The sequence below is a fragment of the Neolamprologus multifasciatus genome, chromosome 23 (genome assembly GCF_963576455.1).
Source record: "Neolamprologus multifasciatus chromosome 23, fNeoMul1.2, whole genome shotgun sequence".
Lineage (NCBI taxonomy): Eukaryota > Metazoa > Chordata > Actinopteri > Cichliformes > Cichlidae > Neolamprologus > Neolamprologus multifasciatus.
Genome location: NC_140460.1, coordinates 39,373,219 through 39,390,589, shown reverse-complemented (window position 1 = coordinate 39,390,589; position 17,371 = coordinate 39,373,219). Strand labels below are relative to the sequence as shown.

At 42.7% G+C, this 17,371-nt stretch overlaps 12 non-coding genes and 4 pseudogenes across 12 annotated transcripts; 8 read left to right on the top strand and 8 right to left on the bottom strand.

Annotated features, from left to right (window-relative positions):
• Positions 1-6,192: 6,192 nt before the first annotated feature.
• On the bottom strand, positions 6,193-6,311 carry LOC146492276 (5S ribosomal RNA). Its single transcript, XR_014872611.1, has one exon. It is a non-coding gene; the product is annotated as a 5S ribosomal RNA (ribosomal RNA).
• Positions 6,312-6,658: 347 nt separating this feature from the next.
• On the top strand, positions 6,659-6,777 carry LOC146492275 (5S ribosomal RNA). The gene has a single exon (XR_014872631.1). It is a non-coding gene; the product is annotated as a 5S ribosomal RNA (ribosomal RNA).
• Positions 6,778-7,626: 849 nt separating this feature from the next.
• On the bottom strand, positions 7,627-7,745 carry LOC146492274 (5S ribosomal RNA). Its single transcript, XR_014872671.1, has one exon. It is a non-coding gene; the product is annotated as a 5S ribosomal RNA (ribosomal RNA).
• A 348-nt stretch (positions 7,746-8,093) lies between these two features.
• On the top strand, positions 8,094-8,212 carry LOC146492273 (5S ribosomal RNA; annotated as a pseudogene).
• An 840-nt stretch (positions 8,213-9,052) lies between these two features.
• On the bottom strand, positions 9,053-9,171 carry LOC146492272 (5S ribosomal RNA). Its single transcript, XR_014872670.1, has one exon. It is a non-coding gene; the product is annotated as a 5S ribosomal RNA (ribosomal RNA).
• Positions 9,172-9,518: 347 nt separating this feature from the next.
• LOC146492271 (5S ribosomal RNA) lies at positions 9,519-9,637 on the top strand (annotated as a pseudogene).
• Positions 9,638-10,486: 849 nt separating this feature from the next.
• On the bottom strand, positions 10,487-10,605 carry LOC146492270 (5S ribosomal RNA). The gene has a single exon (XR_014872669.1). It is a non-coding gene; the product is annotated as a 5S ribosomal RNA (ribosomal RNA).
• A 348-nt stretch (positions 10,606-10,953) lies between these two features.
• On the top strand, positions 10,954-11,072 carry LOC146492269 (5S ribosomal RNA). Its single transcript, XR_014872627.1, has one exon. It is a non-coding gene; the product is annotated as a 5S ribosomal RNA (ribosomal RNA).
• An 839-nt stretch (positions 11,073-11,911) lies between these two features.
• On the bottom strand, positions 11,912-12,030 carry LOC146492268 (5S ribosomal RNA). The gene has a single exon (XR_014872610.1). It is a non-coding gene; the product is annotated as a 5S ribosomal RNA (ribosomal RNA).
• A 348-nt stretch (positions 12,031-12,378) lies between these two features.
• On the top strand, positions 12,379-12,497 carry LOC146492267 (5S ribosomal RNA). Its single transcript, XR_014872621.1, has one exon. It is a non-coding gene; the product is annotated as a 5S ribosomal RNA (ribosomal RNA).
• An 856-nt stretch (positions 12,498-13,353) lies between these two features.
• On the bottom strand, positions 13,354-13,472 carry LOC146492266 (5S ribosomal RNA). The gene has a single exon (XR_014872668.1). It is a non-coding gene; the product is annotated as a 5S ribosomal RNA (ribosomal RNA).
• A 345-nt stretch (positions 13,473-13,817) lies between these two features.
• LOC146492265 (5S ribosomal RNA) lies at positions 13,818-13,936 on the top strand. Its single transcript, XR_014872626.1, has one exon. It is a non-coding gene; the product is annotated as a 5S ribosomal RNA (ribosomal RNA).
• Positions 13,937-14,773: 837 nt separating this feature from the next.
• LOC146492264 (5S ribosomal RNA) lies at positions 14,774-14,892 on the bottom strand. Its single transcript, XR_014872623.1, has one exon. It is a non-coding gene; the product is annotated as a 5S ribosomal RNA (ribosomal RNA).
• Positions 14,893-15,250: 358 nt separating this feature from the next.
• On the top strand, positions 15,251-15,369 carry LOC146492263 (5S ribosomal RNA). The gene has a single exon (XR_014872684.1). It is a non-coding gene; the product is annotated as a 5S ribosomal RNA (ribosomal RNA).
• An 840-nt stretch (positions 15,370-16,209) lies between these two features.
• LOC146492262 (5S ribosomal RNA) lies at positions 16,210-16,329 on the bottom strand (annotated as a pseudogene).
• A 349-nt stretch (positions 16,330-16,678) lies between these two features.
• On the top strand, positions 16,679-16,797 carry LOC146492261 (5S ribosomal RNA; annotated as a pseudogene).
• The last annotated feature ends 574 nt before the right edge of the window (positions 16,798-17,371 follow it).

The following is a 17,371-nucleotide window of genomic DNA, read 5'->3' as shown; positions in this document are numbered from 1 at the left end:
GAGAGAAAGAGAGCCAGGAGCAGGGATATTATGATCAGCGCCTTGCTGATCCTGCAGGTCGTGACACAGAGATTATTTCCTGTTCAAGACTAATAAATTATGTTTTAGAACTTGACTGGTTCCCATCTGTTACCAAGTAAAAGTATTTATTGGCACCTTATTTGAATTTTTCAGGATGACAATTTTTTATGTTTTGCTTGTTTACTGGCGGTCTTTTCAAAAGGTAATTTTCATTCCATTACAAAGTTATGCTGTTGAATCATTATGATCGCTTTCAAGACCAATATTATAATTTGGAATCCAGAATGCCCAGTCAGTTTTAGTTGATTTATGGGAAATCTTTGAAAATTCAGAATTCGTAAATATGCATTAAATAATGCACAAGATTCTCTATCAGTCATGACTGAAACATTACTTTCACCATTACAAGAGCTATGTGGTTCATTGCCTCTCTGAAAGGACTGACAGTGACCTCTGTCTCTCCACTAGGACTCTGGGTCTTCTCTGGGATTTTCTCCCTCCTCTCTTTAGTCTTTTTGCTGTTCGTGCCAAGAAAAAGTACTCCTTTTCGTGGTCTTTCATGTATGTATGTTTGAAGAGTTTCATCTTACGTTTGTCAGTCTCGCTGTGCGTTTAAAACGAAAGTGAAAGTAAGTTGTTGGTCTGTTCCACTGAAGAGGGGACAACAAGGAATAAGTGTGATGTCAAATGGCCGAGAGGTTTTCCAAAATAGTAAAATGTTTATCAAATCAGTGACTTATTAGATTTCCCAATGAATGCTTTGTATTTTATGTAGCTGTGATCAATGAGAGGGATCATGTTTTGCTTTGTCGTTCTCACTACACACCCTGTGACATGGACTGGCCGAGCGTCTCTCGTGCTGTTTGAAGTTTTGAAATTTAGCGGTAAACAGACAACATGGCAGGACGCGCGATCACGTTTGTCTTTAGTTTGCTGGCGGTTTTTTCAAACGGTGAGTGAGATACACTGTTTCATTTATGAATTTATTTATATGGATTTGATCTGCTGTAGTCAGTTTGCTCTAAAGTGATCTGACGGATGGTTCCTGTGTTTCTGGGCGATAGACAGAAGAAATCACTCATATATAGAACGACTATAAAATTAGAGTTAAGAAAGTGTTACTAAAGAAAGTCATCAGCTTAAATTGAAATTGATGAAGCGTGATCTCGACTAATCAGGATCATTGTTGCTAAATGTCAAACACAAAGATGTAATGTCAGAAGAGTTCCTGGCATAAACAACTGTAAGAGGAAACGTGGAGGTGAAAGAGAGAGCATCAAGGAGATGCACCTTTTTTAATGTCTTTAATTATCATTTGTAATTTGGATGAGTTCTGAATGACAAACATAGAGGATAATTAGAGAGCCAAGTGTTTGTCTTTTGAACACATGTAGATACTACATAATACTTCTGCACGTCTTTATTAATATTGTGAATTTAATTGATTTGCCAAAAAGAAACATAACACACATCTTACTGGTAGCACTGTTTTTGTTTTTTAAATTCCATATTAGACATCAATAATATCAATGAAGTACATTATTTTATTCACATGTGAAACCTGATACATTGTTATTATTTAGTGCCATAAATTAAACTGTCTAATCCCTAGCCCGAATTATTGTTTCAGTCCTCCCATCAAGACCACTCAGTTCATCTTTAACTGATGTTTCTCTCCATGCAGCTCTAACAGCAGTGATCCAAACACAGCAGACTGTGCTGGCAGCAGTGGGAGAAGATGCTGAATTCAGCTGTCAGCTCTTGGAGACTAAAGACGTCCTTCAGGTCACATGGCAGAAAATCTCTCCTGATGTGGAGACAAATGTTGCCACCTACAGCAAGTACTTTGGTCAGAGAGTGAATGATGGCTTTACAGATAAATTTAACTTTACATATACTGGACTACAAAACTGCTCCATAGTCGTCAGGAATGTCACAGAGCAGGATGAAGGCTGCTATCACTGTCTGTTTAACACTTATCCTGAAGGCTCTCTGACAGGTAGACCCTGCCTCCAAGTCTATGGTAAGAACTTATATGTTCTTTAACCGGATTAGACTGAAAGAAACCATGATGCTGTAAAATGCTTTAGAAGCTTGTTTCTTCTTGACAACATAGTCCTTATAATATCTCCTGATCCTTCACAGAGCTGCATGAACCTGTTGTTGATGTCAGAGAGTCAAACTCTGCTGAAGAGTGGGTTGTTTCCTGTTCAGCCACTGGTCGACCTGCTCCCACTGTAACACTCAGTGTCTCACAACAAGACCTCAGCTTCTCACAGTACAACACTGTCAGTGTGTCCAACACCAACGCTACATTCACTGTCACCACTACAGCTGTGCTCTCAGGTTCACGTAAACACAGCACACAGGTGGGATGTGCAGCACGAGTGCTCTCTGCTCCTCACAGAGAGGTGATGGTGACGATTCCTGATCATGAATATGGTGAGAAACTCTTTCAGTCACAGATTTATAGATCGATGATATCTGGGTTAGTTCGACTGAGACCTAATATCAATGAACTTAGTACTTCTGCATTTCCTTTTTATCCATGATTAATGTATCCGTGTTTTTCAGAGTCACATTTTTCTGGCTTTTCTCTCAGATTCCACCGTGATGATTGTATCAGCTGTAGTAGCGGTGTTGGTCCTTGGTTGTGTAATTCTGCTCGTCACTGTTCGTCTTAAAGAAAAAGACAAGCAGAGGTAACTTTCACATGTGGTTTAATATGTGTCTTCTTGTTAATATGATAATATATGGTGTCATTCCTGGATATGTTAATATAATAATGATTTATGACTCTAAGAGCCTAAACCCACATCTATCCAGTAATATCTGCAGATATTTGTAGTACTGACTTTAAACTTAAATCCCTCTGTCACTCAGGGACCATGAGAAGAGCAAAACACCACAAAAGTCAACCAATAAGATGGACGGGTAAGACTGTTTGATAATTATTCAAATTCTTTTTGTTATTTTTTCATTAATTCATTGGGATATCATTTAACCTGCTAGGACCTGGCATCCACATATGTGGACATCACATTTTGGGTTATTTAGACCAAAATACTAAATTTTGCTCTACAAGGACCTGATATCCACTTACGAGGACATTATGCTGCTACTGTCCAATCAAAAATTTAAATCAATATCCTCATATGTGGATCTAATTTTTCTTAGAAACAAAAATCAGGTAAAAAAAAAATCTGGCAATTCTTTGTTTTTACATTCATTGGGCCCCAATATTCATAATATTCATCGGGCCAAATATCAAGGAGAAATTAAAAATGCATGCCGTGGAAGATTTCGGGTCTTAGGAGGTTAAGTTTACTAAATGCTTTTGAACACCCAGCCACAAACATCTGCTGCACATACACTAGTAGAAGTAGACTAGTATTAGCAGATGTTTTCCAGGTGGTTGCTCCCAAACCTGTCTACATGTTTCAGCATTGATGGTCTCTTCACCGATGTCCAGGTAGCCAATACCATGTGCACGAGTCCACCCCAGATGGTCCCTCTCCTCTGTAACTTTGAGGATGTGGTCCATGATTTCTAAGATGAATTTCAGGTGGTGATCGGTCAGACCACACAACAGTTTTGGACTTTGTGTCAGTCCCACGGTCCCAGAGAGGGTGGTGTCATTCCTGGATCTAGTTTGGTTTTCTGTTCACTGTCACAGTGTTTTCAGTGTAGCCCGAGAGTCCAAAGATGATGATCACTCAGTGTGTGCAGAGAGATCTCCAGATTCTCTTTAAATAGAGCAGATGATGGAAACCCTACAATGTTTGGACAAAGATTGTTCCAGAAGTTTTGTTGTTTGTTCACATTCATGTGTAAACCTGGGGCATTTCAGAGAACAGAGGCTTTTGCCTGACCACACTTCCAAAGACTCAGCTACCTCTGGGGCTCTTTTTATATTTTATTATATCATATCATTATATATCATTTCTGTTACCTGTTGCCAGTTTATCTCATTGATTATAACATACTTCACCAGATATTTGTATGCATTGCATAATATCTTCAGTCTTTTTTGTCTCTGTCCCAAATGTTCTGAAATGTGTTCCTGGCATGAAATTCAATTTTTTTTTCATATAATTAAAATGTCTCGGTTTTAATATTTCTTTTTTTGTCTTTGTACCATTTTATTTAAATATACATTTTAAATGTATTTTTAAATTGTTGTATATTGTTTTTACACGACAAACAGAATTCAGATGCTTTAGAAATATGGTGGCGTTATTGAAAGTAGTAATGATCTCATATTTTGTTTTTATCTAAAGGCACCAAACACCTTTAATCAAGATGGAGAGCGAGAAGATAAGACAACATCACCAAATAACAACAGCCCAACAAATGATCCCCTAAAACCACCATCACAAGCAGCAAGAAAACTTGAGCTGTAAATAAATATTTACTCATATATGCTAGAAGTATGTCTGTAACAGCTCTGTGTAGCATGAAGAGGGGGTGCGTTCACTCCTCTACAGAGGGTTCTGGCATAGATCACACACCTCCTAGGAGAGGTCGTATCGTCTCTTGCTGATATATGGTAGCAAACACACGTATATCTGCTTGAGTGTAAGAGCCTTTTGTGTGACCTAATTATTTGTCATGTCACATTTTTTATTCTATTTGAAGCACAACTGTATTAAATTGTATTGAAAATTATTATATTAATGATTAACAGCAACAACATGTTGTAACAGTAGAGAGCTGTTGCTCGTTAAAACGAGTGCTGCAGCATTTTTATCAGGATGAGTTTTGGACTTTGGTCGTTGCAAATTTGATTCTTTTCTTTTTCTGGCATTTTGCTGAGATTTGCTGCTGTGCACCGAATCCCACTGTAGTCGACCAATCGTCTGTTCGGCGGAAGTTGCGTTACCAAAACAACAACAACACGCAGCGGAAGAGCGAAGAAGCCGGCAACTCCGCTATTTTTAATGGAAACTGGCATTTCTTCTATGTTTACGTTACAGAGTCTAGATTTAGCGGAAATTACACGACGCGTTTAACCCTTTTCTTTGTGGTAAATGTTAGCCGCGCGCTAGCCGACATCTAATGTATTACGCCCATTTCTAGTCTTTTCAGTGGCTACAACTGCTTTCCGTGGCTCGTTACAAACGACCTGAGATATATGACGTAGTAAGTGTATTTAATATCATACTAGGCAGATTTACGGCACTGCCATTTACTACACATTTACCCGTGTTTGGCTATTGTCAGTACATCTCGCTCGTTGTAAACTTTCTTTAAGTATGTGTAACATTCACAATGATATTGTTGATGGTAACGTGTATGATTCCAGCCTACCTGATAGACACTTTTGACTTTTTGTAGTTCAGTTCACTGATTGACTATCCTGCAGTGCTGTTTTCCTGTATTCCTGTTTCATCCCCTTTAATAAAGTGTCCTGTGTTACAGTAACCGTGAGTTGTGGATTTACTTAATGAATGACCAAGTTGGGCTTTAATCTACCTTAGACATGTGTTTTGTATTTTTTTTATTATTAAGTTATTCTCTGCCAATAGGTTTAGAAGACACAACTATGTAGAAACACATAACAGACCTGAACCAAAGAAGCAATGTGTACAAGCACGCAAAGACAAGTTTTGGAATTATTTGTAATCAGTATCCTTCACTCTAAATTGTTTTTTAAATCCCAATAAATGGGTTACAGTATCTACATGAACCCCGTTATCGAGGAAGCCTCTCACTTACGGCCATACCACGCCTGTTCTCATCTGATCTCTGAAGCTAAGCAGGGGCGGTCCTGCATAGTAGCGTCACCTTCACCTTGCTCCATGTTAGAAACTCCATGATATCGTGTTCCCTGCTCAGGGTAGCACACTGATGCGCATTTATTCAGTATTCTTCGGTGCCGCAGTCGGCAGCCAATAAGAGTTCAAACTCGTTGCACATGGGTGTCAGGTTGACGCTGTGCCCGCTGCACAAGGTTAACAAGTTCCTCACTACTGAGCCCAGACGGACTAGCCATAGACATTTTCTACATTTACAGAATAAATAAGTTCGTGTATTTCCTAAATATTTCGTTCTTGTTGTTTTTTTTGTTTTGTTTTGCACAAAAGTCAGGAGCGTTGTCATGAAGCTTTTCCTGAAGCTGCCTCCACTGAGTGAGCAGCGCCCTCTGCAGTTTGTGTGTGGAAGTGCAAAAGCTTCCAGCACCTGGTATTCCCAGGCGGTCTCCCATCCAAGTACTGACCAGGCCCGACCCTGCTTAGCTTCCGAGATCAGACGAGATCGGGCGTGTTCAGGGTGGTATGGCCGTAAGCGAGGAAAGCCCGCTAGAAAACACCTTTTATACTTGGCAAATGTCACACACTTTCAAATATAGTGTTGTGCTAAGCTACACGTTTACAGCCAAAACATGCAAACCTTTCTTGTCAACTGCAGCTTCAACACTGAGCTGCAAAAATGCTTTTCCCGCCGTAACGTCACCATAATAACACATGTTCGTTTCTCACAGCACAATGTTAAAGTCACAGAGAGCACACAGTGTGTTTGGAAGTCCAACATTTTTGTGCTTTGGACAATTCAACTTATATACAGGACATCAAAACGTAAGCATGACTGTGTCATCACAGCATGTATAAAAAGGCTGTTTCTGAAGCCTTCCCTCGCTTACGGCCACACCACCCTGAACACGCCCGATCTCGTCTGATCTCGGAAGCTAAGCAGGGTCGGGCCTGGTCAGTACTTGAATGGGAGACCGCCTGGGAATACCAGGTGCTGGAAGCTTTTGCACTTCAACACACAAATGACAGTTTAAATATTGAAACGGATCTGAGGCGGCACTCTTTAAGCTCATTTTCTAATAGGATGGTTTGTGAGTTTGCGCAAAGAGCTCTTCCACTGGTGTAGTAATGTCAAATTCTTCAAGCGTTACATCAATATCACTGTACATGCACAGAGCACCTGTGGATGTTTTTGTGCAAACACTCACAATTGTTTATGACGTGAATATTGCAGCATTAAGTATGCATTATAACTGTGCTGTCATGTGCAGCTATTAAAAATAAAAGTAGAAACTAATCAATATCCTTCACTCTAAATTGTTTTTTAAATCCCAATAAATGGGTTACAGTATCTACATGAACCCCGTTATCGAGGAAGCCTCTCACTTACGGCCATACCACGCCTGTTCTCATCTGAACTCTGAAGCTAAGCAGGGGCGGTCCTGCATAGTAGCGTCACCTTCACCTTGCTCCATGTTAGAAACTCCATGATATCGTGTTCCCTGCTCAGGGTAGCACACTGATGCGCATTTATTCAGTATTCTTCGGTGCCGCAGTCGGCAGCCAATAAGAGTTCAAACTCGTTGCACATGGGTGTCAGGTTGACGCTGTGCCCGGTGCACAAGGTTAACAAGTTCCTCACTACTGAGCCCAGACGGACTAGCCATAGACATTTTCTACATTTACAGAATAAATAAGTTCGTGTATTTCCTAAATATTTCGTTCTTGTTGTTTTTTTGTTTTGTTTTGCACAAAAGCGAAATGCAATCAGGAGCGTTGTCATGAAGCTTTTCCTGAAGCTGCCTCCACTGAGTGAGCAGCGCCCTCTGCAGTTTGTGTGTGGAAGTGCAAAAGCTTACAGCACCTGGTATTCCCAGGCGGTCTCCCATCCAAGTACTGACCAGGCCCGACCCTGCTTAGCTTCCGAGATCAGACGAGATCGGGCGTGTTCAGGGTGGTATGGCCGTAAGCGAGGAAAGCCCGCTAGAAAACACCTTTTATACTTGGCAAATGTCACACACTTTCAAATATAGTGTTGTGCTAAGCTACACGTGTTACAGCCAAAACATGCAAACCTTTCTTGTCAACTGCAGCTTCAACACTGAGCTGCAAAAATGCTTTTCCCGCCGTAACGTCACCATAATAACACATGTTCGTTTCTCACAGCACAGTGTTAAAGTCACAGAGAGCACACAGTGTGTTTGGAAGTCCAACATTTTTGTGCTTTGGACAATTCAACTTATATACAGGACATCAAAACGTAAGCATGACTGTGTCATCACAGCATGTATAAAAAGGCTGTTTCTGAAGCCTTCCCTCGCTTACGGCCACACCACCCTGAACACGCCCGATCTCGTCTGTTCTCGGAAGCTAAGCAGGGTCGGGCCTGGTCAGTACTTGGATGGGAGACCGCCTGGGAATACCAAGTGCTGGAAGCTTTTGCACTTCAACACACAAATGACAGTTTAAATATTGAAACGGATCTGAGGCGGCACTCTTTAAGCTCATTTTCTAATAGGATGGTTAGTGAGTCTTGTGCAAAGAGCTCTTCCACTGGTGTAGTAATGTCAAATTCTTCAAGCGTTACATCAATATCACTGTACATGCACAGAGCACCTGTGGATGTTTTTGTGCAAACACTCACAATTGTTTATGACGTGAATATTGCAGCATTAAGTATGCATTATAACTGTGCTGTCATGTGCAGCTATTAAAAATAAAAGTAGAAACTAATCAATATCCTTCACTCTAAATTGTTTTTTAAATCCCAATAAATGGGTTACAGTATCTACATGAACCCCGTTATCGAGGAAGCCTCTCACTTACGGCCATACCACGCCTGTTCTCATCTGATCTCTGAAGCTAAGCAGGGGCGGTCCTGCATAGTAGCGTCACCTTCACCTTGCTCCATGTTAGAAACTCCATGATATCGTGTTCCCTGCTCAGGGTAGCACACTGATGCGCATTTATTCAGTATTCTTCGGGAGCGCAGTCGGCAGCCAATAAGAGTTCAAACTCGTTGCACATGGGTGTCAGGTTGACGCTGTGCCCGGTGCACAAGGTTAACAAGTTCCTCACTACTGAGCCCAGACGGACTAGCCATAGACATTTTCTACATTTACAGAATAAATAAGTTCGTGTATTTCCTAAATATTTCGTTCTTGTTGTTTTTTTGTTTTGTTTTGCACAAAAGTCAGGAGCGTTGTCATGAAGCTTTTCCTGAAGCTGCCTCCACTGAGTGAGCAGCGCCCTCTGCAGTTTGTGTGTGGAAGTGCAAAAGCTTACAGCACCTGGTATTCCCAGGCGGTCTCCCATCCAAGTACTGACCAGGCCCGACCCTGCTTAGCTTCCGAGATCAGACGAGATCGGGCGTGTTCAGGGTGGTATGGCCGTAAGCGAGGAAAGCCCGCTAGAAAACACCTTTTATACTTGGCAAATGTCACACACTTTCAAATATAGTGTTGTGCTAAGCTACACGTTTACAGCCAAAACATGCAAACCTTTCTTGTCAACTGCAGCTTCAACACTGAGCTGCAAAAATGCTTTTCCCGCCGTAACGTCACCATAATAACACATGTTCGTTTCTCACAGCACAATGTTAAAGTCACAGAGAGCACACAGTGTGTTTGGAAGTCCAACATTTTTGTGCTTTGGACAATTCAACTTATATACAGGACATCAAAACGTAAGCATGACTGTGTCATCACAGCATGTATAAAAAGGCTGTTTCTGAAGCCTTCCCTCGCTTACGGCCACACCACCCTGAACACGCCCGATCTCGTCTAATCTCGGAAGCTAAGCAGGGTCGGGCCTGGTCAGTACTTGAATGGGAGACCGCCTGGGAATACCAGGTGCTGGAAGCTTTTGCACTTCAACACACAAATGACAGTTTAAATATTGAAACGGATCTGAGGCGGCACTCTTTAAGCTCATTTTCTAATAGGATGGTTTGTGAGTTTGCGCAAAGAGCTCTTCCACTGGTGTAGTAATGTCAAATTCTTCAAGCGTTACATCAATATCACTGTACGTGCACATAGAATCTTTAGATGTTTTTGTGCAAACACTCACAATTGTTTATGACGTGAATATTGCAGCATTAAGTATGCATTATAACTGTGCTGTCATGTGCAGCTATTAAAAATAAAAGTAGAAACTAATCAATATCCTTCACTCTAAATTGTTTTTTAAATCCCAATAAATGGGTTACAGTATCTACATGAACCCCGTTATCGAGGAAGCCTCTCACTTACGGCCATACCACGCCTGTTCTCATCTGATCTCTGAAGCTAAGCAGGGGCGGTCCTGCATAGTAGCGTCACCTTCACCTTGCGCCATGTTAGAAACTCCATGATATCGTGTTCCCTGCTCAGGGAAGCACACTAATGCGCATTTATTCAGTATTCTTCGGTGCCGCAGTCGGCAGCCAATAAGAGTTCAAACTCGTTGCACATGGGTGTCAGGTTGACGCTGTGCCCGGTGCACAAGGTTAACAAGTTCCTCACTACTGAGCCCAGACGGACTAGCCATAGACATTTTCTACATTTACAGAATAAATAAGTTCGTGTATTTCCTAAATATTTCGTTCTTGTTGTTTTTTTGTTTTGTTTTGCACAAAAGCGAAATGCAATCAGGAGCGTTGTCATGAAGCTTTTCCTGAAGCTGCCTCCACTGAGTGAGCAGCGCCCTCTGCAGTTTGTGTGTGGAAGTGCAAAAGCTTACAGCACCTGGTATTCCCAGGCGGTCTCCCATCCAAGTACTGACCAGGCCCGACCCTGCTTAGCTTCCGAGATCAGACGAGATCGGGCGTGTTCAGGGTGGTATGGCCGTAAGCGAGGAAAGCCCGCTAGAAAACACCTTTTATACTTGGCAAATGTCACATAATTTCAAATATAGGATTGTGCTAAGATTCACGTGTTACAGCCAAAACATGCAAACCTTTCTTGTCAACTGCAGCTTCAACACTGAGCTGCAAAAATGCTTTTCCCGCCGTAACGTCACCATAATAACACATGTTCGTTTCTCACAGCACAGTGTTAAAGTCACAGAGAGCACACAGTGTGTTTGGAAGTCCAACATTTTTGTGCTTTGGACAATTCAACTTATATACAGGACATCAAAACGTAAGCATGACTGTGTCATCACAGCATGTATAAAAAGGCTGTTTCTGAAGCCTTCCCTCGCTTACGGCCACACCACCCTGAACACGCCCGATCTCGTCTGATCTCGGAAGCTAAGCAGGGTCGGGCCTGGTCAGTACTTGGATGGGAGACCGCCTGGGAATACCAGGTGCTGGAAGCTTTTGCACTTCAACACACAAATGACAGTTTAAATATTGAAACGGATCTGAGGCGGCACTCTTTAAGCTCATTTTCTAATAGGATGGTTTGTGAGTTTGCGCAAAGAGCTCTTCCACTGGTGTAGTAATGTCAAATTCTTCAAGCGTTACATCAATATCACTGTACATGCACATAGAATCTTTAGATGTTTTTGTGCAAACACTCACAATTGTTTATGACGTGAATATTGCAGCATTAAGTATGCATTATAACTGTGCTGTCATGTGCAGCTATTAAAAATAAAAGTAGAAACGAATCAATATCCTTCACTCTAAATTGTTTTTTAAATCCCAATAAATGGGTTACAGTATCTACATGAACCCCGTTATCGAGGAAGCCTCTCACTTACGGCCATACCACGCCTGTTCTCATCTGATCTCTGAAGCTAAGCAGGGGCGGTCCTGCATAGTAGCGTCACCTTCACCTTGCTCCATGTTAGAAACTCCATGATATCGTGTTCCCTGCTCAGGGTAGCACACTGATGCGCATTTATTCAGTATTCTTCGGGGCCGCAGTCGGCAGCCAATAAGAGTTCAAACTCGTTGCACATGGGTGTCAGGTTGACGCTGTGCCCGCTGCACAAGGTTAACAAGTTCCTCACTACTGAGCCCAGACGGACTAGCCATAGACATTTTCTACATTTACAGAATAAATAAGTTCGTGTATTTCCTAAATATTTCGTTCTTGTTGTTTTTTTGTTTTGTTTTGCACAAAAGTCAGGAGCGTTGTCATGAAGCTTTTCCTGAAGCTGCCTCCACTGAGTGAGCAGCGCCCTCTGCAGTTTGTGTGTGGAAGTGCAAAAGCTTCCAGCACCTGGTATTCCCAGGCGGTCTCCCATCCAAGTACTGACCAGGCCCGACCCTGCTTAGCTTCCGAGATCAGACGAGATCGGGCGTGTTCAGGGTGGTATGGCCGTAAGCGAGGAAAGCCCGCTAGAAAAACACCTTTTATACTTGGCAAATGTCACACACTTTCAAATATAGTGTTGTGCTAAGCTACACGTGTTACAGCCAAAACATGCAAACCTTTCTTGTCAACTGCAGCTTCAACACTGAGCTGCAAAAATGCTTTTCCCGCCGTAACGTCACCATAATAACACGTTCGTTTCTCACAGCACAGTGTTAAAGTCACAGAGAGCACACAGTGTGTTTGGAAGTCCAACATTTTTGTGCTTTGGACAATTCAACTTATATACAGGACATCAAAACGTAAGCATGACTGTGTCATCACAGCATGTATAAAAAAGGCTGTTTCTGAAGCCTTCCCTCGCTTACGGCCACACCACCCTGAACACGCCCGATCTCGTCTGATCTCGGAAGCTAAGCAGGGTCGGGCCTGGTCAGTACTTGGATGGGAGACCGCCTGGGAATACCAAGTGCTGTAAGCTTTTGCACTTCAACACACAAATGACAGTTTAAATATTGAAACGGATCTGAGGCGGCACTCTTTAAGCTCATTTTCTAATAGGATGGTTAGTGAGTCTTGTGCAAAGAGCTCTTCCACTGGTGTAGTAATGTCAAATTCTTCAAGCGTTACATCAATATCACTGTACATGCACAGAGCACCTGTGGATGTTTTTGTGCAAACACTCACAATTGTTTATGACGTGAATATTGCAGCATTAAGTATGCATTATAACTGTGCTGTCATGTGCAGCTATTAAAAATAAAAGTAGAAAACGAATCAATATCCTTCACTCTAATTGTTTTTTAAATCCCAATAAATGGGTTACAGTATCTACATGAACCCCGTTATCGAGGAAGCCTCTCACTTACGGCCATACCACGCCTGTTCTCATCTGATCTCTGAAGCTAAGCAGGGGCGGTCCTGCATAGTAGCGTCACCTTCACCTTGCGCCATGTTAGAAACTCCATGATATCGTGTTCCCTGCTCAGGGTAGCACACTAATGCGCATTTATTCAGTATTCTTCGGTGCCGCAGGTCGGCAGCCAATAAGAGTTCAAACTCGTTTGCACATGGGTGTCAGGTTGACGCTGTGCCCGGTGCACAAGGTTAACAAGTTCCTCACTACTGAGGCCCAGACGGACTAGCCATAGACATTTTCTACATTTACAGAATAAATAAGTTCGTGTATTTCCTAAATATTTTCGTTCTTGTTGTTTTTTTGTTTTGTTTTGCACAAAAGCGAAATGCAATCAGGAGCGTTGTCATGAAGCTTTTTCCTGAAGCTGCCTCCACTGAGTGAGCAGCGCCCCTCTGCAGTTTGTGTGTGGAAGTGCAAAAGCTTACAGCACCTGGTATTCCCAGGCGGTCTCCCATCCAAGTACTGACCAGGCCCGACCCTGCTTAGCTTCCGAGATCAGACGAGATCGGGCGTGTTCAGGGTGGTATGGCCGTAAGCGAGGAAAGCCCGCTAGAAAACACCTTTATACTTGGCAAATGTCACATAATTTCAAATATAGGATTGTGCTAAGATTCACGTGTTACAGCCAAAACATGCAAACCTTTCTTGTCAACTGCAGCTTCAACACTGAGCTGCAAAAATGCTTTTCCCGCCGTAACGTCAACATAATAACACGTTCGTTTCTCACAGCACAGTGTTAAAGTCACAGAGAGCACACAGTGTGTTTGGAAGTCCAACATTTTTGTGCTTTGGACAATTCAACTTATATGCAGGACATCAAAACGTAAGCATGACTGTGTCATCACAGCATGTATAAAAAGGCTGTTTCTGAAGTCTTCCCTCGCTTACGGCCACACCACCCTGAACACGCCCGATCTCGTCTGATCTCGGAAGCTAAGCAGGGTCGGGCCTGGTCAGTACTTGGATGGGAGACCGCCTGGGAATACCAGGTGCTGGAAGCTTTTGCACTTCAACACACAAATGACAGTTTAAATATTGAAACGGATCTGAGGCGGCACTCTTTAAGCTCATTTTCTAATAGGATGGTTAGTGAGTCTTGTGCAAAGAGCTCTTCCACTGGTGTAGTAATGTCAAATTCTTCAAGCGTTACATCAATATCACTGTACATGCACATAGAATCTTTAGATGTTTTTGTGCAAACACTCACAATTGTTTATGACGTGAATATTGCAGCATTAAGTATGCATTATAACTGTGCTGTCATGTGCAGCTATTAAAAATAAAAGTAGAAACGAATCCAATATCCTTCACTCTAAATTGTTTTTTAAATCCCAATCAATGGGTTACAGTATCTACATGAACCCCGTTATCGAGGAAGCCTCTCACTTACGGCCATACACCGCCTGTTCTCATCTGATCTCTGAAGCTAAGCAGGGGCGGTCCTACATAGTAGCGTCACCTTCACCTTGCTCCATGTTAGAAACTCCATGATATCGTGTTCCCTGCTCAGGGTAGCACACTGATGCGCATTTATTCAGTATTCTTCGGTGCCGCAGTCGGCAGCCAATAAGAGTTCAAACTCGTTGCACATGGGTGTCAGGTTGACGCTGTGCCCGGTGCACAAGGTTAACAAGTTCCTCACTACTGAGCCCAGACGGACTAGCCATAGACATTTCTACATTTACAGAATAAATAAGTTCGTGTATTCCTAAATATTTCGTTCTTGTTGTTTTTTTGTTTTGTTTGCACAAAAGTCAGGAGCGTTGTCATGAAGCTTTTCCTGAAGCGCCTCCACTGAGTGAGCAGCGCCCTCTGCAGTTTGTGTGTGGAAGTGCAAAAGCTTACAGCACCTGGTATTCCCAGGAGGTCTCCCATCCAAGTACTGACCAGGCCCGACCCTGCTTAGCTTCCGAGATCAGACGAGATCGGGCGTGTTCAGGGTGGTATGGCCGTAAGCGAGGAAAGCCCGCTAGAAAACACCTTTTATACTTGGCAAATGTCACACACTTTCAAATATAGTGTTGTGCTAAGCTACACGTGTTACAGCCAAAACATGCAAACCTTTCTTGTCAACTGCAGCTTCAACACTGAGCTGCAAAATGCTTTTCCCCGCCGTAACGTCACCATAATAAACACATGTTCGTTTCTCACAGCACAGTGTTAAAGTGACAGAGAGCACACAGTGTGTTAGGACCAATTGGAAGTGCAACATTTCTGTGGTTTGGACAATTCAACTTATATACAGGATATAAACACGTAAGCATGACTGTGTCATCACAGCATGTATAAAAAGGCTGTTTCTGAAGCCGTCCCTCGCTTACGGCCACACCACCCTGAACACGCCCGATCTCGTCTGATCTCGGAAGCTAAGCAGGGTCGGGCCTGGTCAGTACTTGGATGGGAGACCGCCTGGGAATACCAGGTGCTGTAAGCTTTTGCACTTCAACGCACAAATGACAGTTTAAATATTGAAACGGATCTGAGGCGGCACTCTTTAAGCTCATTTTCTAATAGGATGGTTAGTGAGTCTTGCGCAAAGAGCTCTTCCACTGGTGTAGTAATGTCAAATTCTTCAAGCGTTACATCAATATCACTGTACATGCACAGAGCACCTGTGGATGTTTTTGTGCAAACACTCACAATTGTTTATGACGTGAATATTGCAGCATTAAGTATGCATTATGACTGTGCTGTCATGTGCAGGTATTATTAAAAAAAGTAGAAACTAATCAATATCCTTCACTCTAAATTGTTTTTTAAATCCCAATAAATGGGTTACAGTATCTACATGAACCCCGTTATCGAGGAAGCCTCTCACTTACGGCCATACCACGCCTGTTCTCATCTGATCTCTGAAGCTAAGCAGGGGCGGTCCTGCATAGTAGCGTCACCTTCACCTTGCGCCATGTTAGAAACTCCATGATATCGTGTTCCCTGCTCAGGGTAGCACACTAATGCGCATTTATTCAGTATTCTTCGGTGCCGCAGTCGGCAGCCAATAAGAGTTCAAACTCGTTGCACATGGGTGTCAGGTTGACGCTGTGCCCGGTGCACAAGGTTAACAAGTTCCTCACTACTGAGCCCAGACGGACTAGCCATAGACATTTTCTACATTTACAGAATAAATAAGTTCGTGTATTTCCTAAATATTTCGTTCTTGTTGTTTTTTTGTTTTGTTTTGCACAAAAGTCAGGAGCGTTGTCATGAAGCTTTTCCTGAAGCTGCCTCCACTGAGTGAGCAGCGCCCTCTGCAGTTTGTGTGTGGAAGTGCAAAAGCTTCCAGCACCTGGTATTCCCAGGCGGTCTCCATCCAAGTACTGACCAGGGCCCGACCCTGCTTAGCTTCCGAGATCAGACGAGATCGGAGCGTGTTCAGGGTGGTATGGCCGTAAGCGAGGAAAGCCCGCTAGAAAACACCTTTTATACTTGGCAAATGTCACACACTTTCAAATATAGTGTTGTGCTAAGCTACACGTGTTACAGCCAAAACATGCAAACCTTTCTTGTCAACTGCAGCTTCAACACTGAGCTGCAAAAAATGCTTTTCCCGCGCGTAACGTCACCATAATAACACGTTCGTTTCTCACAGCACAGTGTTAAAGTCACAGAGAGAGCACACAGTGTGTTTGGAAGTCCAACATTTTTGTGCTTTGGACAATTCAACTTATATACAGGACATCAAAACGTAAGCATGACTGTGTCATCACAGCATGTATAAAAGGCTGTTTCTGAAGCCTTCCCTCGCTTACGGCCACACCACCCTGAACACGCCCGATCTCGTCTGATCTCGGAAGCTAAGCAGGGTCGGGGCCTGGTCAGTACTTGGATGGGAGACCGCCTGGGATACCAAGTGCTGTAAGCTTTTGCACTTCAACACACAAATGACAGTTTAAATATTGAAACGGATCTGAGGCGGCACTCTTTAAGCTCATTTTCTAATAGGATGGTTAGTGAGTCTTGTGCAAAGAGCTCTTCCACTGGTGTAGTAATGTCAAATTCTTCAAGCGTTACATCAATATCACTGTACATGCACAGAGCACCTGTGGATGTTTTGTGCAAACACTCACAATTGTTTATGACGTGAATATTGCAGCATTAAGTATGCATTATAACTGTGCTGTCATGTGCAGCTATTAAAAATAAAAGTAGAAACGAATCAATATCCTTCACTCTAAATTGTTTTTTAAATCCCAATAAATGGGTTACAGTATCTACATGAACCCCGTTATCGAGGAAGCCTCTCACTTACGGCCATACCACGCCTGTTCTCATCTGATCTCTGAAGCTAAGCAGGGGCGGTCCTGCATAGTAGCGTCACCTCACCTTGCGCCATGTTAGAAACTCCATGATATCGTGTTCCCTGCTCAGGGTAGCACACTAATGCGCATTTATTCAGTATTCTTCGGTGCCGCAGTCGGCAGCCAATAAGAGTTCAA